We start from the raw sequence: 17136 nt of genomic DNA, 5'->3' as shown, positions 1-17136 counted from the left end.
AATTGACCCTAACATTGAAATGACCAGTCGCTATGACATGCACTGACCACCAGGAGTTAGACAACCTAGGAACTGCTCCCTGGTGGTCAGTGTGCTCCCACAGTGGGAGCTCTGCTCAGCCATTAGCCGGGCTGATGGCTGTGAGCACAGTGGCAGGAGCCTCTCCCAACTCCTCTGCGGCACTAAGGATGTCCAACTGTGGCTTAGGCTTACTCTCCTGGGAAGTGGGCCTAAGTTGGCAGGTGGCCATCCCCCAAAGTTTCCCAGACTGTGAGAGGGCACAGGCTGGGCTGAGGGACCACTCCCTGAGTACACCAGTTTTTGTGCATCGAGGCTCTAGTGTGTGTGTGAGTGTGTGTGTGTGTGTGTGTGTGTGTGTGTATATATATATATATATATATATATATATATATATATATATATATATATAAAATCACCCTCCAAAAATGTATACACACACTTTGAATAATTATAAAGGCAGAGTTTATTAAAATGCACTTCATTTTTAAAATTGAGCTATCAGCTGTTAAGGTGTGTATATATATTTTGGGGACACCCTGTTTATATATATGTATATATAAAATAATTCACAAGTGATACAGAGAAACAGTTTAAAAGGTGTTATAGGATAGTGTCAGGCGAAGGCTAAATGAACAAGGTCTGGGATGGCTGGGGGGAATTCTAAGAGTTGAAACAAGAGTGTGAGGGATAAAGATGTCAGCCATGCCCACCTGTGTATCCCCACACTCAAACCCAGGGCCTGGCACACTGGAGGCACTCAAACCATGATGCTGAGTCAACTAGGGAAGGGGTGCTAGGTGGAGGGAACCGCCTGAGCTAGAGCAAGGAGGTGGGGAGTACTAATCTAGGGAACTGTAAGGAATTCAATGTGGCTGGAAAAGGAAGATTTACTTAAGAGTATAGACAGGGGTATAAGGGACAGATAGTGTAAGGCTTTAAACTCCAAATGACAGAATTGGAAAATAATGGGCAATAATCTGAGTCCTCTGAAAGTTGTATTTTGTGTGTGTGTGTTTTTCCTATTTAAATATTCAAGTTCAAAGAGGGCAGTGGGTGGTTTGCATCTTGGGAGAGTCAATCTTCTCCACCCCCCAACTCTGCCTCCTTTCTTCTGGGCCACTTAAAAGTTATAAGGGTCTCAGATAAGACACACACACGTGTGTGAAACTAAAAACCAGGAGGCCCCTGGCAGTGGTCCAGTTCCACTGGAGGTCTCACTTTTATTCTGGAGGGCGTATTTGACAGAGAAATAAAGTTATTTAAGGCCTTCGAAAGGGGTCCTGTGAAATTCACAGGGCTCCTGCCTCGCAGCTCAGCCTGGTACATCCACGCTTGGCTGTGGACGGTTATTTCCTGTTTCAAACTCGAGTGGATTCCGACCCCCATAAAGGGAACTGGGAGGAAAGCCGTCAGGGTTTGACTTTAACAAGAAAAGCAATTGCAATCCATAGTTTTTAAGGAAATAAAAATTCAACAAAATTAGGGCTTTCGAATGAATACACTGAGAAGGAAATGTTTCCCAATCCTCTACTATTGGTTTAACTGAATCAATAGAACTTCAGAATTTTCTCTGTCAAAAGCAAGTGAGTGAATTAAGTAAGGATGTCCATTATACCAGTATTATCTGGATCCTTGACTTGCACTGTAGTGTGTCTAAAAGAAGTTTGAAAATTCAAAAGAGAAAATTCCAATTAGAGTATCAAAAAGAATAGTTTCAAATTCTTAAGTTACAAAAGTGTAAAATATTTGCATTCAAAGTTCTTTATGATTTGGTAGGTCAGACTTAATAAAGAAAGAAATAAATGAGTCACCTGGGAAGTCTTTTCATTCTCCCCTTCCATCACCTCAATAAATCCACTGCCTCCCATACAGGCGCACATTTACACCCAAAACCCTGTATAAGAGGAATAATGTAGCTTTTATAAAAACAAGAGTTAGTTAAAAGGCAGAGTTGTAGCTTTAAAATATAAAATAAAAATAATGAAAAGAGGTCTGAGAAAGAGAACCACATTAATAGTATTTTTTTCCTCATTGATGCCCAAATTGATGTAGAAATCTTATCAAAACAAAAAACTAAACAAAATGAAACAACCCTCTGATTCTGTTTGTCAGAAAGTTAGTTCTGGCCCAGGGAGAAAAGCAACATTCTTTGGTTAACCTGGATTCTAAAGTAAATCTTGATGAAAGAGCATCACATTAAAATTATTTTTCTATGGCACATTAATCCAGTGCATAACCCAGATTTATAACAATGTTTCTCATCCTGTTGTAGGAGGAAGTCTAAGGAATTAAATTGTATAAATAACTATTAGATAAAAATTAGGACTTTCCGCATAGTCATCAGATGGTGGAGGTAGAACAATCTTAGGGGTAAGAATCTTGTTGTGTACTTCCCTTTAGCCCCACTGGAATGGCTCAATGGTTGAACATCCACCTATGAACCAGGAGATCTCGGTTGGATTCCAGGTCAGGGAACATGCCTGGGTTGTGAGCTCCATCCTCAATGGGGGTTGTGCAGAAGGCAGTGGACCAATGATTCTCTCTCATCATTGATGTTTCTATCTCTCTCTCCATCCCCCTTCCTCTTTGAAGTCAATAGAAATATATTTTTTAAAAACACATAGTAACATTTATTTAATTAGGACTTATTCCAAATGAGTATTAAGGGAAGCAAGTTGGATTTAAAGAACCTTAGCAAATGAGAGGTATTATCTTAATAGAGGCGTATCTCCTCAAAATAACAAGTAAACAAACAAACAAAAAACCCCTCAGTTTTAGACGTTCATTTTAGAGAAATAAAGGACAGAGAATCTGGAAAAGAAAAACAGAAGGGGGGCAATGGTAGTAGTCCCTAGAATTCAGCCAGGTGGAGATTTTCATTTATAGAAAAGCAGCGCCACCTGCTGGCAACTTGCATTTCAAGCCCTTCCGGTTTGTGGGCCATCATCTATCTTGCAATCTATGCATAAATATACAGCAGTATTTCTCAGCTGCTGTTATACATAAGAATTTTATTACCAGTCGGCAGATTTCTAACACACTGGTTGCAGTTTAATAATCCTCTATTACCTGAAGTATGGGTTATATAAAAACCTAGAATGTTAATTGTTGACAAACCAATTCTAATATGTAAAGCACTGTAAGTCAACCAGTAAATATCCAAATAAATCAAAAGGGACCGCTCTTTTGCTACTAACAACGTGTTATTAAATACCACAATTTGATCACTTACATAAAAATAATTTTCATACATTTCAATGGACTAAAAAAGTCAGGAAAAATGCATTATAATCGCACTGAGAGCTTTTCCTTCTTTACAATTTTGAGAAAAATATTTTTCCCTTTCTTTAAAAAAATGTACCTAAGCCAATGAATCATTTAAGAAATTTTCCCAAATAACAAAACCTGAGTTATAAATAACTAAGATTGCATCTATAAAATGTTATATTTTTAAAATGGCAATAGCGAAGTGTTGGAGAATATAAGTCACCGAAACAGTGAGCAGAGAAACACTGCCTGTCATTTGCAGAAAAAGATCACACAAACGAGATAGCAAAGGAACACAATAAAGGGAAGAAACAGGAATGTGATAGGTGACTCTGATTATATCTGCAAAGGAAACTGTGAAATAAATTAACACCCAGGCGCCCACGAAAAGTCATATTATAGCTCCACTGCGAGGGATCCTTAGGCAACAGGGGAGGTTGGCGACTTTGTAAGAACAGAAATAAAGTGTAGGCTGTGAAGTCTGGTGGTGATAACTAATGACCACACTACTTACAACTCTGATTTGATCTCTAACAGAAAAAAATATAAAAAAAAGTACTCTTCAGGATAGATGCATGCAATAGGGCTCGTATTTTTCACTTGAAACAAATAAACCCCAAATGGGATCAAAGGGCCCCAGTAAATGAAAAATGACAGTTTCTATGTTGCCCTGATTTGATCGCAAGCAAAACTACATGCCGATACCATTCCGGAGCCCGGAGGAAGGAGAGGGGAAGGGTGAGCGCCACTGCCCACTAAGCTGATGAGAAGCCCACTCTAATTTCAGACAGTTATTGAGATTTCATCTCTAACCACAATAAAGATTGCTCATGCAGCAACCTAAAGGGTATCCCTCACACACACACACACACACACACACACACACACACACACACATAATCTTGTTATTTCTGATGGAAACCCTTTATATTCAGCTCTCCTTGCGTCTGCATTGGGTGACGCATATGTATAAAGAGCATCAAATGCTGAGGCGCCTCCTTTGAGCCCAGTATGACTGAGTGGTCCTTGCTGTAAGGACCACCAGGAAGTAAACTACACGGGTCTCAAGTATGGAGTTTCTCATCTCCCACATGGACTGGTCACCACTTGCTGTAGAGAGCCAGTTGCCAGGAGTGGGCAGATGTGGAGGGTGTGGGGGAATCTAGTGGAACTTAGGGTTGCCAAGATTTGAGCTGGGGGCTTACCCTGCCTAGATCTAACTCCCAGAGTATCATCCAGTGCATTAGCAGAGCAAGAGAAGGTCCCTGAAGATGGCTGGGGCCTGGGGATTACAGGCGCAAGCCCTGCCTCCAGAGCAGTTGGGATGAATTCACATGGATGAGGAATCACAGGTGGACAAAAGAGCTGGTTTGAGTTGGAAGAGCACTGCAGACCTGAGAGGCAGATGTGCTGAAACAATGGCTTAGCTATGCTTTCCCAATGTGCTCCTCTGCCCATCGGACTCAAATACCCAACGACATATGGAAGGGGAATACATTTGCATCCCAGACCCACTATAGTGTTCAAATCCTGTGCCTGTCAGCAGAAGCGGTAGAAGAAACGTGTCACCTTCTAAAGAAGGGGTGATCAATTCTAGATCAAGGTACTCAAACCTGCTTCTGCAGCCACAGGGAGCAGCTGTTCAGAAACACATGTTTTGTTCAAAATGGTAGAAGCAAACAAGAAGAAAGATTGCTGGACTCAAGACACACTTTCACCCTAAAACACATGCCTAATGAACTGTGGAAACACATTCTCAACCCAGTGTCTAGTATTTGGCAAAGGTCTGTTGAATTCCTACTGTGTGCCTTGGCCTCTAAGTATAATCCACTGAGAATCCAAAGACCATGGAGAGCCGTCTGTTGTTGACTTCTAAAAAGCTCCACATGGAAACCGCTCTGCACAGGGTTTACAGGAAGTGTTATAGGATTACAGGAAAGAGACCAATCAATTCTGATATGAGCTGGGCAGTAGGGCAGTAAAAGGCCTTCACAGAGATGACAACATCCGAGCTGTGTTTCAAGCAGGAGTCAGCAAGCTTTTTCTGTAAACATCAGCTAGTAACTCTTTGGGGCTTTGTGAACCATATGCTTTCATTTGCAACTTCTCAGTTTTGCTGTTTTCACTTGAAAGCAGCTCTGGACAATATGCAAATGAGTGGCCATGACTGCTGTACAATAAAACTTTATTTACTAAAACAGGCAATAGGCCAGGTTTGGTCTGCAAGCCATAGTCTGCTGACTCCTACTTTAAAAGATGGATAGGCTCCCATCAGCCAGAGGAGAACAGGGACAGAATCTAGGCACAGGAAAACATTATAGAAATACTTTAAATAACAAAAAACAAGACATTTGAAGAGATTCACTAGATGAAGAATACTTACATGGAAAACAGAACTAGACACATAGGTTGAGACTGAACTGTGGATGGCCTTGAATTTCATGGCTTGGGTTGTACTACTGAAAACAAGGAGCCATCCAAAGTGGTTGTATTTTTCCTCTTTAGAACAGGATGATAACATGATCCGATATGTGTTTTAAAATAATAAACGTGGTGGAGGTTTGGTAACAAGGGAGAATAATTAATTGGAGGGCAGCAGTGCTAGAGCAGGTGAGGAGAAATGAGTGCCTGAACTCGGCAGTGCACTGAGAATGTGAATAGACATGAAAGGTCATCCAGAGGACTCTGCTCTCAGTAGGGAGGAAGAGCAGAATCCCAATCAATACTCTCTCAGCCCATCTCTAGACTATTCTCACATCAAGTCCAGGGGCTCCACTCTTGGCCCCACTCATAGATCGAATCTCGCTAATGAGAAAATCAACAAGAAACAGAGCCCAACTCTTCATAAAGCAATTTGGGACAGGTGATGATGGGAAGTGCCAACACCAACCAGACCTCAAGGATGGGTTGAGATCAAGACCACTATCAAGGAATTTTAATTGAATTTTTAAAAATGTCATCTCTCCCCACCATCTGTTCCCCTCTTGCTTGCTCTCCAAGCTTCCTGCCCTCTTGCAAGAACACAGGAAACTCACTGAGTAGCTGTCCCCTGAGATGGAAAAGTCGTAGGGGCAGTTTCAGTAAGACGTGGAATGATGAGACCCTACGTTACGGTTGCAACCACTCTCTGAGACAGGTCCTGTTATATCTCCATTTTACACATGGGGAAATTAAGGAATAGAGGACTTCTCAAACTTGCCCAAAGTGCTACGGTAGAAGGCAAGATGTCTATTCTGGGTTTGCCTAGATAATGTGAGAAGATGTCAGTGCTGTGAGAAGTGTAAAGATTAGTGCATGATAAAGGCATTACTCTTAAATCACTAGGCGTTCAGTGAGCATCATCTGGTGATCATACCAAAACATACCTGTACTAGGCATGATTTCTAAAGCCCCCAGACATACACAAACACCACACTTCCTCTGGCTTTCCTTGTTCTCAGGTTTCCTACCATTTCAGGATTTAATTCCCTAATCTATATCAGAGAAAAGACAGGATTGTCTGCCTAACAGACACCCATCTTAGCAGAAGAAATCTGTGAAGCGGCCTTCCCAACACTAGCCCTTTGCACATTTCAATCCACATCCTAGGACATCCAGGCCACTTGACCCGACACCCTCCCTCGCAGTCTGCGTTCCTGGCAAGCTGCATCCTGCCTTTGTGCATCTCCTCTCTGCAGGTCATTGTACCTCCTTTTTCAGTAACACCTGTTCAGGGCCTTGGCTTTGAAGCATCTCTGCTGGATGTGTTCTCTCAGTTGGATGTGTTACAAGCCATATGTGGAAATTTACTCATCTGCACTGAAGAAAAGCCAGGCCAAGCTTGGCAAAATACAGAGAGCAATTCAAACCCACTCATAAACAAGAGAACGCTTGGTGCAGCCTGAGGTCTCTGCGAGCAATTGAGAAACTCCTTGCCCTCTCCTCTCAAGCAGAATAAATAGAATAACGGCTCTTTGTAGCAATGAGACCCTGAGCCTTTGGACACCGCCAGGTGAAAGGAATGTGGCATGGGTGCTGTCGGATCTGATCTGTGTACCTCAAGTGAGAGTCAATAGGCCTAATAGTCAGGGGTGGCCTTGATGTGTCTCCACATTTGGTGGCCACCTGCACGTGGTGACAGCTCTCGACAAATGGGCCCCTTTGCTCATATTGGCTTCACCTGATGCATTAATATGTTTGTGCCACCCTGACTCACAGGAAAATGATCAGGTTTATCAAAATTAGCAAAACTAAATGCAAATGTCACTAGTCCTTGCTTTTCTAGGACAAATGCTGTACATACACATGTACCCTTGTCTCTCTTCACTTGAAATGTTGGTGAATTTTTGCCTGTGACTTTTTCTTGTCTTTGTCTTCTTTTCTTCTTCCCTAGTATTGACCTTCACAAAGAATGCAAATTGTACCCACTAGGTGATCGTTTTCAAGATTCTTCAGCTGTGTTCTTGATTTTCTTGATACATTTTCCCACCTAATCTTCTTTTATCTATCTATCTATCTATCTATCTATCTATCTATCTATATATATATATATATATATATTGGAGAAACAGGTATATTTTAAGCCACGTTGAAGATCCAGGCCATCCTACTAATGACATACCACTTTTCCTTTAACTGAAGGTTGAGAATCCCTTCATTTACTCATCCTTTTGTTCATCAAAAATGTACTAACCTGGAACCTTCAGGCAATTTCCTATTTAAGTACTCTTGGCAACACATGAAGCCCAACCCAGGATGCCAGCATGCTGCATTTCTGACCTCGGAGGGAAGGAAGGCAGAAAGCCTGCAGAGGCCAACATGGAGAGGGCTTTAGTGCCAGCTGCCAGCTCCACTCCCAGGAGACGGCCACGCTGTCTCTACAGAGGCCTCTCCCTGCACTGTCTGTCCATGTTGCGAGGCAGTGGTCTGAGGAGCAGTCTTCTCACCTCACTGAAAGTCTCTCAGTGCTGGTGGCCATCAGTGCAGACAAGTTCCATGCTGAACTTAGAGCATAGGTTGCCAACCGGTGGTCTGCAGACCACTGGTGGTCCATGAAGTCCAAAAGGTTGGTGACCACTGGCTTAGAGCTTTTCTCTGTAGCTCCAGGAAGATGTGGTGGGGGTCACCCCTTACCCCTATATTTAAGGGGTAGAATAGGGGCTTTCAGGATTACTAGGATAGGCCAGGGGCATTTTTCTCTTGCTGTTTCCTAGACTGCAGGACAGCTCCTCAGGAGGAGGACTGCAGGAGCTTCTCAGAGAGGAAAAGCCACTGTGGGCTCTCCAGATCCTTCGCCCAGCTTATCTGAGCTGGACATCAGAATGTCTCCTCAATGCCAGAGTCTAGAACCTCCCTCCACATGAGGCCTTGTCTAGCTATTTACAAAAGGGACTTTATCACTGAGATTCCAACTATGTGCGCCAACAATGTTGCTCCCATTTAGAGCCTCCTGGGGAAATGATTGGCTGGGAAGACAGAACTCTTGTAAGCAAATGCAAGGATAGCAGAGGCCCTGGTTATCTAGGTGATTCAACATGCTGGTTTGGGCTGGCACCGGTTTGGCTCAGTGGATAGAGCGTCGGCCTGCAGACTGAAAGGTCCCGAGTTCGATTCCGGTCAAGGGCATGTACCTTGGTTGCGGGCACATCCCCAGTAGGGGGTGTGCAAGAGGCAGCTGGTCGATGATTCTCTCTCATCGATGTTTCTAACTCTCTATCCCTCTCTCTTCCTCTCTGTGAAAAATCAATAAAATATATTAAACACACACACACACACACACACACACACACACACACATACACACACAAAAACATGCTGGTTTGGGAGAAAGCTGCGCCATGGACATGAAATGCCACATGACTTCCCTGAACTCTGTGGCAGCGCCTCACAGGAAATGTGTTTTGGATTTCCTCTGGAGGATAAGTGGTTGAAAACTACAGTGGATTTTCAGAGAATGAGATGCGAAGTACTTTATATTTTTCCCTCCATAGATGTAAAGAGACAAGAAGGAAATAGATGGAACAGATCTGCAGGACCAGGGGCGGGGGATGCAACCCTGCAGGTCTCCAGTCCTGCTGAGACTTCAGTAAACTTTCCTACACTAAGGAGGAGCCCGGACAGGTATCGCGATGACTGCCAGGCCAGCTGGGGATAATTATGCTCATGAAATTTACCTAATGGCATTCAACAGCTTCAGAGCTATTAATTAAACATTATTTACGAAGGTTTTAACTTTTGGCTTTGCGTATGGATAATGTGCTTCAGCTGTAGAGTCCTAGGCTGGCGATCATGCCTTGGCCTTCCTCCCAAGGCTTCTCGAAGCCGCTGGGTGTTGTCTTCCTCTGCCACAGCCTCTCTTCTGCTGGTCTTCACCCTCACGCGGGGTGTCCCTCAACTGCCCCCTGGGCTCCAGTCCCTTCTTCTACAGCTGCCATAGACATTCTCCCAAAACACAGCCTGGGCATCACTTCCCTGAGCAAACACCTTGAGTGTTTTCTGTTGTATTTCAGATGAAGAACAAAACCCTCACGGCCTTGCCCCTGTCCATACAGGCCACACGACTTACCCTTGAGGGCTCCACTCCCTGAAATCTGCTGCAGGCGACCCAAGTGCCAGCCAAATTGGGTGACCAGCTGTTCAGCCTGGGGCTCCCAACCTCCCCACTGCCACGCTTTTCTTGTCCTGTGAGGCAGAGCACTCTTTCTTTCCTGTTCTCCAAGGCACATCTGGAATGTCATAGCCTATAGTACCCTCCCCTGGCTGACCAACAGGAGGTGAGCTCTGGGCCTTTGCACGGTCAAACACTTTGCAACTTTCTCTCCCAGCACTGCCCTCATTGTGCCGAGTCTTCATTACTGAAATGCTCATCTTGTTCTCCTTCCTTGGAAACAGAACAGCCTCTGAGTCATCCTCAGCTGTGTAACTCAACCTACCCCACAGCCTGTGGCGCCCCCCAGCTTGTTTCCAAATCCCAGCACTGACTTGCTGCGTGGCCCTGGGCAGGTCCCTGAACTTCTTTGTGCCTCGGTTGCCTCATCTGTACGTCGCTCAGTTTACAGGTGTCTCAGCTGCTCATGATAAGGATTCAATTAACGTTTGAAAAGAACATAGAACAGTGCCTGCAATGCAGCAGATGCTCTGCACATTACATTTAACAGCATGCACACATGTCTCCATGTACACATGTCCATACACAGGTCCACACACAGCCTCGGTGTATTGGCAGAGTACCTTATATCACATAGAGTAAGAACACAGATTCCATTGAGTCTACTCTGAGCTGGAATCCAAGTTCAGCAGTTATCCCATTTCCTAGTGCCCCCAGTTAACATGCCTGGGCACCTGGGAGATAGAATGCATGGACAATAACAGCAGAGCAATCTAAGGAGTAGACTAGCCAAAACTGGTTTGGCTCAGTGGATAGAGCACATGTGTCAAACACAAGGCCCGCGGGCCAAATCTGTCCCGCCAGGCCTTGCAATGTGGCCCGCACCGCGCTGTCATCACTGCACTCCGCTGCGTTTCCATCACAATGACAGTTTATGACTGTTCAGTAAACCATTCGGCCCGCGATTTAGGCTGGATTTTAGATTTTGGCCCCTTCTCTGATTGAGTTCGACACCCCTAGGATAGAGTGTCAGCTTGTGGACTGAAAGGTCCCAGGTTTGATTCTGGTCAAGGGCATGTACCTTGGTTGTGGGCACATCCCCAGTAGGGGGTGTGCAAGAGGCAGCTGATTGATGTTTCCCTCTCATTGTTGCTTCTAACTATCTATCCCTCTCCCTTCCTCTATGAAAAAGTCAATAAAATATATTTTTAAAAAATAAAATAAAGAGTAGCCTAACTTCAGACAAAGCAAAAACACCAGCCTAGCCTCACAAGGGGGATGCAGGTTCAGCAGGTCCTAGTAGGCCTCTCCCCTCAGCAGTGGCGACGATCAGTATATAATCACTGCATCCACTCAGGTAAAAGTGGTTCCCATTAGCCTGCACTGAATTCATTGCTTCTAGGCTTAAATGTACATCAGGGCCCCACACTCTCAGACCTTTCCCAGGAGCATGCTGGCACATGTCCTGAAATGGTTGAGACAAAGGACAGACACAAATCTCAGATGAAGGAAACATCCAGCCGACATGATTGGCAGCACATGAGAAGGGAGAATGAGGCCAAAGGTGCTGTGTTTGAGCCCCTCATGTCTGGGACCAGGAGGCGGGCAGTGAGGCCTGTGCCCCGCCCACAGGCCTCTCTCCAGTGGCTTCACAGCATTATGGGTCTGACACTCATTTGAGACAATGCCCAATCACATCACAACACATTAGCCACAGACACGAGATTGCAATCAACTCCGGGGCTATCCTGAGTGCGAGCTGGGGATTCATCGTCTCCGGGAGCCACACACTCCCACAGATGTTTCTAAAAGCCTCTTCCCAGAGGCCCATTTAGAGAGAAATTAAATGCAACTTTGACTTAATTAACGTTTTAAATGATAATGAATACAATGTAGATTCATAGGAGGCATTTACATTGTGTTGTAAAATTGATAAAAATTTAATAACTCTTTGTTAATAAGTTATGTCTCCCCAGACCCATAAAGCCTAAGGCACTGCAGACTCCAGACTGGGTCTACTCCAGGTTCCCGGCGCAGGTGGAGGAGGGAGCAGAGATGGACTTGACATTTGCTCTGAGCCGCTCTGATTCAAACCTCTGCTTGTTCATCAGCACTTTATTTCATTCAGTAAAGGTCAGGACGGGGCTCAAGGCAGAGCCTTGACAAGAGGGCGCAATGAAAGGCAGGCTGGCCATGGCACCTGTCGCCCAAGATGGTGGAGGAGGGGAAGATGGAGAGCTAACTGGCCACCTGTCCCCCACCATGGAGGCAGGACAGAATCCGCTGCCTAGTGGTAGGAGCTGTCAAGGTGAGCATTGTGACAACTGGCCACTGCCCTGAATAAAAACACAAATGCCTTTTCCGTGTCACCTTGCCTAAGGACCTTGATGGGCTCACTGGTGGCACGCCAACGTGTCTCCCAGTTTGTCCTTGAAGAGCCGAGTCACCTATGAAAGCATGTCCCTGGAAGGGAGGTGTCCAATTGATGGGGTACACACCATGGACCCTTTCCTCTGTCTTCATTCTGACCTTTCCATTTCTTGTCTCCCAAGTGTTTCAAAGGATTTCTTTTGAAAAATGGGCTGCCATTTGCCTGCCGTTCCCTTTCTCTATGATCTATATGTGGTGCCACTTCACAGCTTATTAATATGAAAGAATTCCACCAAACTACAGCAGAAGGGGGAGTGGAGGGAGGCACAAGGTCCCAAAATGCAAGTCAACTGCATCACCGGATGCAAAAGGAAAAACAACAACAAAACTCATCTGTTTATTAAGAACAAAAACCTGGTTTGTTTAGAGTTCATCAGAGATGGGCAAGTCAAGGGATTCCTTTCACAGGCGGTATCTCCTAAGTCTGGCTGCTGACTTTTTTTTTTTTTTTTTTAATATATTTTATTGATTTTGTACAGAGAGAAAGAGAGATAGAGAGTTAGAAACATCGATGAGAGAAACATCGGTCAGCTGCCTCCTGTACACCCCATATTGGGGATGTGTCTACAACCAAGGTACATGCCCTTGACCGAAATTGAACCTGGGACCAGTCTGCAGGCTGACGTTCTATCCACTGAGCCAAACCGGTTTTGGCTACAAGGCTGACTTAAAGAGCATGTAGGAAGGCAGATCTCCAGTCAGCTTATCACTTGACACGGCCACCACAAAATCAAGTGAGAGGCACTGGTTTCTGAAGCCTCGTCTGCTACCAACAAAGGTGCCCTAAGAGGCCATTCCTGGTATGTCATTAGTCCCCTGGGAGGGTTACATGGCTGCCCAGGTTGATTGCTTGTGTTCACTTCACGAAACAAACTGTAAATGGCCAAGACAGGACATGGACCATGGCTAGCTCAAGAACTAGAGTATGAACCAAAAGGGTGTCATGAGGGGTGGGTGTGTGTGTGTGGGGAGAGAGAGAGAGAGAGAGAGAGAGAGAGAGAGAGAGAGAGAGAGAGAGAGAGAGAGAGAGAGAGAGAGAGAGAGAGAGAGAGAGAGAGAGAGAGAGAAGAAGAAGAAGAAGAGAAGAAGAGAGAAGAAGAAAAGAAAGAAAGGAATAAGAAGACGAAGGAGCAGCAGAATAAGTAAGAAGAGGAAGACAACGAGGAAAGGAAGAGAGGAGAAGGGGGAGGACTGAGGAAGCGTAAATGCGGAGAAGGGATGGGGGGAGGGAGAAAGACTAAAATTAAAATAAACAAAAAAGTTTAGGATTGGGGAGCTGGAGGAAATCACTCAACACTATACATAAAAGGAATGAGATAATGATAGGCTGTTGATGTTTAAATGCATAAATTAAATCTCCCTTTAGCAGACATTGGAGACTGTCAGCACAGGGTGTGTCCTATTATGGACATTTTCCTTCCTAGAGCTATTTCCAACCTCTGCCCCACGATCTGATGTGATGCACTTCAAAACGCCATTAGTTCACTCAAGTGATTTTGGTTCTATTGATGATGTAAGCTGATAGTTGTTTATTATCTGATAAGACTCAAGACTGCACCGAACTGGTTTGGGTATGTCTCCCTTCAACCCGATTGTATCGGACTTCTCGTCCCAAACAAACCTCTGGAGTTGAATGCCTCCTTGCATTAAACTTCTAGCTGAAGTAAAAGTCATGCACCATTTAAAATTAGCTACAGTGCTTTGGAAAGGAGCTTATGCAATTGTGCAGGTTTAAACTATTAGTAAACGCAAAGGCTGGTGTGAGTGATCACACATGTACTTTCACTAAAACTACTTCCAAGCCCAAGTCTGAGACCTGCTCCTCTCCCAGCACATAATTCACTTGTCCACGCCACGGTTACGGACGATGTGTGGCCAGCATCCCTTCAGACAGGTCTCAGCAGGTTTGAATCAAAAGGCCCTGTGTTGTCACTGCATCATGATTTTAATTGTCCCTTTATGTTAGACTTAGCAATCAGATCGCAGGCAAGACAAATGAGAAGGATAAATTCCAAACAGAGAACAAGGACCATTTTACACAACTTTACTGCGGGGAAGTGGAACTGATTGGAACCTAAATCTATATTTATATGTGTGTCTGTTGCTAGACATATATTTTTATACTTGATGGTACTAGAACACAGCTGCTTGTAAAAAGGTTTTTATGAGTGGTTTCAAGAGAGCTGGTTTTCCCGCCGAGGATCCTCTGAAGTGGAAACAGAGTCAGAATGACCAGTCAGGGATGCTAGGTGCACCCCGCCCAGACTGCCACCCTAAGCAACCCAGCCTTGTCCCGGCAGGACAGCCTGGTGTGGAACCCTCATTGATCACTCTGCCTTCCTTTTCTGACACTGTCTTTTAAGCCTTTCGTAAAGGACTCCTTCCTCTTGGCAGATCTTTTTATCATCCCAGTCTGGCACATCCCGGTGAGATGAATAGAAGGAGATGCCTGTGAGAGCGGCCCTGGCCTAACGGAAGCCGATGGGTGGTAATGGGCCACACCTCGGAGAGGTGAGCGTAGCAGGCAGGTCCTGCTGTTGGCAGGCAGATTTCTAAAACTGTGTGAACACTTTAATAAGTTACCACTCCTCTGGGAGCCGGCTACTTCCCTTCCCACTTCAGAAAACACATAATGGGACTTTGTGTTTCAATTTCATGTCCCTTGAAAACGGAAATCTTTCCCCTTATAAGAAAAAAAAAAAAAAAGAGTATAAAGAGGGAGACGAAAGGCAAGAGAGAAACGAATTAGGCAGCCTCGGGAGCACGCTGGCTCAACAGGGAAACTGCGACCAAAGCGGGCTCCGTAATCGTATAATGACCTTTAATGAGTGTCTTGGGAAACAATACGGCCCCAGCATAAAAGACAAAGGGCAAAGCCCATCATGGCTCCGCTGACACTAATTCAACATGATTTTCAGAACAACTCAAGAATGTAAGAGAAGTAATCTGATCCGCCCATCTGACCTCACTCTGATTCCAGGGCCCTTCTCCTGCCATTTCTAATTGTCAAACCCTCCACATTTCACATCTGCTCATATTTAATGAAAAGCCCGCTCTCACCACCGCTCTTTGAGTCAACCAGCTCTGTCAAGCGGGCACCACCCAACCCAGCAGCGGCGCGGGAAGGCCGGGCTGCCGCTGGAGCTCTGCCAGTGGAATTCCACATGGAGACAGGCGCGTTTTAATTGGAGAAGAAGGGCTTATGTGGGCGCATCAAGGGGCTCAAATTGGAATGGGTTTTCCTAACTTCTTATTAACGGTCAAAGGTGAGTGATCTCACACAGGCACGGATGAAATCTGCTTTTGTTTGATGGAGTGACGACGGCAGAAAGACTGATGAGACAGGGAAGGCAACCCCCCCGAACCCTGAGCTGTCAGTACCAGTTAAGGCTTCCACATGCAGCCCGGAGCCCCGTGATTTCCATGGTGGGGCTGATTTCAGATGGGCAGGAAGGACAACAAGCCCCCTCACAGGATGTTTCTGAGAGCGCAGGGCAATCCCAAGCCCAGCTCTTCTTCTCCTGGCCTCCATCAACACTTAGATTAAATTGCAGAGCTGAGAAATCCCTCCAATTATGGCTTCTCCTGGAAACATGGAAATTACACACACTGGTTCGTGTGATGGGCCTCACCCAGGTTTTGCTGCGACTGGAATGGGTGACCCTGGCCAAGACATGACCACAAAGCCTTAGTTCAGAGCCCGAGTGGCTCCTTCCTTTCCTCCACTGAACCTCTGGCCAAGGTTTGAGAGCCCAGCAATTATCTGCAAACAGCAGTTATGCCGTGGGCAGAAGGGTAGCCCAATGGCTGACGGGTACATTCCCCACAGTCAGTCAAAGCCAAGTGGCCTCACCCCGAGGCTCCTCTTCCCCAGCTCATGGCTCTGAAGCTGGCATCTTGCCACACTTAACAGACACACAAATTCTTTGTGCGGTTGTGACGGAGTACACCTTGGTAGTATCCCAGGACGAGAGAGAACTCTTACGATGAGAGTAAGGGGTAAGAATTCATACTGCGGCATCTGTAAGAAACATTGTAAAGGGACCTTCTTTCTAAAAGTTCCTTTGTAGCAATGTCAAGACAAGACTTAGACAGTCCCAAATCCCTCTCATCGAAGCCCCCATCAGCTATCTCTCTTACAAATGAGTCTTGTTCCTTGGCACTGTGCTGGGGAGGCAGGGAACCATCAGTTTGAGAGGGTGATTCTCAGTCCTAGGTCTAACTTTTCCAGATGACGCCAACACATCTCAACGCACACATCATGCCTCAGACCTGAGCTTCAGGGACACCAGCAGCTGGCCTGGGGCCCTTCTCCACTGCACACGGTGACATCAGGACCCTCTCCGCCCTCAGGGCCTCTGTCACTGTCACCCAAGCACACCGGGCTGGGACCACCTTCCACGTCAGCACAGGTGAGTGGGCCCAGTGTTCTATGGGAGAAAATGCTCAGAGCAGAGGGCTCTTCTTCATCCTTGTTGCCACTGGGAATGAACCCAGCTGGTGGAAGCTTAATCCCACCGGATTTGAACACTTAGCGGAGACACTGGATGGCAATACGGTCACCGATACATGTATTAGTTGCTTTAAGAGGAAGGGATGAAGCACAAAAGGATTGTCTTCTGCCCGCCATGCTACCAAACATGTGAAGACAAGGTTGCAGCTACATGTATGGCATCCAGGTCCTCACGAGGAACTGCTGTCAGAGGAGCAACCCCTTCCCAGCGTCGCTCTGTACAAGCGGGAGCTTTCAGGGACATCACCTAGGAATCATGTCAGCAATCGCCAGCAAAGCCCCGGCTGGGGATGGAGATGAGGGCTGTCTCAGGAACCTG

At 45.6% G+C, this 17136-nt stretch overlaps 1 protein-coding gene across 27 annotated transcripts in view; it reads right to left on the bottom strand.

Annotated features, from left to right (window-relative positions):
* Window positions 1–17136, bottom strand: part of KCNMA1 (potassium calcium-activated channel subfamily M alpha 1) — a 669206-nt gene that overhangs the window by 94911 nt on the left and 557159 nt on the right. The gene's annotated exons all lie outside the window — the stretch shown is intronic.

The sequence above is a fragment of the Pipistrellus kuhlii genome, unplaced genomic scaffold (genome assembly GCF_014108245.1).
Source record: "Pipistrellus kuhlii isolate mPipKuh1 unplaced genomic scaffold, mPipKuh1.p scaffold_m20_p_15, whole genome shotgun sequence".
NCBI classification, from domain to species: domain Eukaryota; kingdom Metazoa; phylum Chordata; class Mammalia; order Chiroptera; family Vespertilionidae; genus Pipistrellus; species Pipistrellus kuhlii.
Note: the sequence above shows the minus strand (reverse complement) of the source record. Positions and strands in the feature narration are given on the sequence as shown.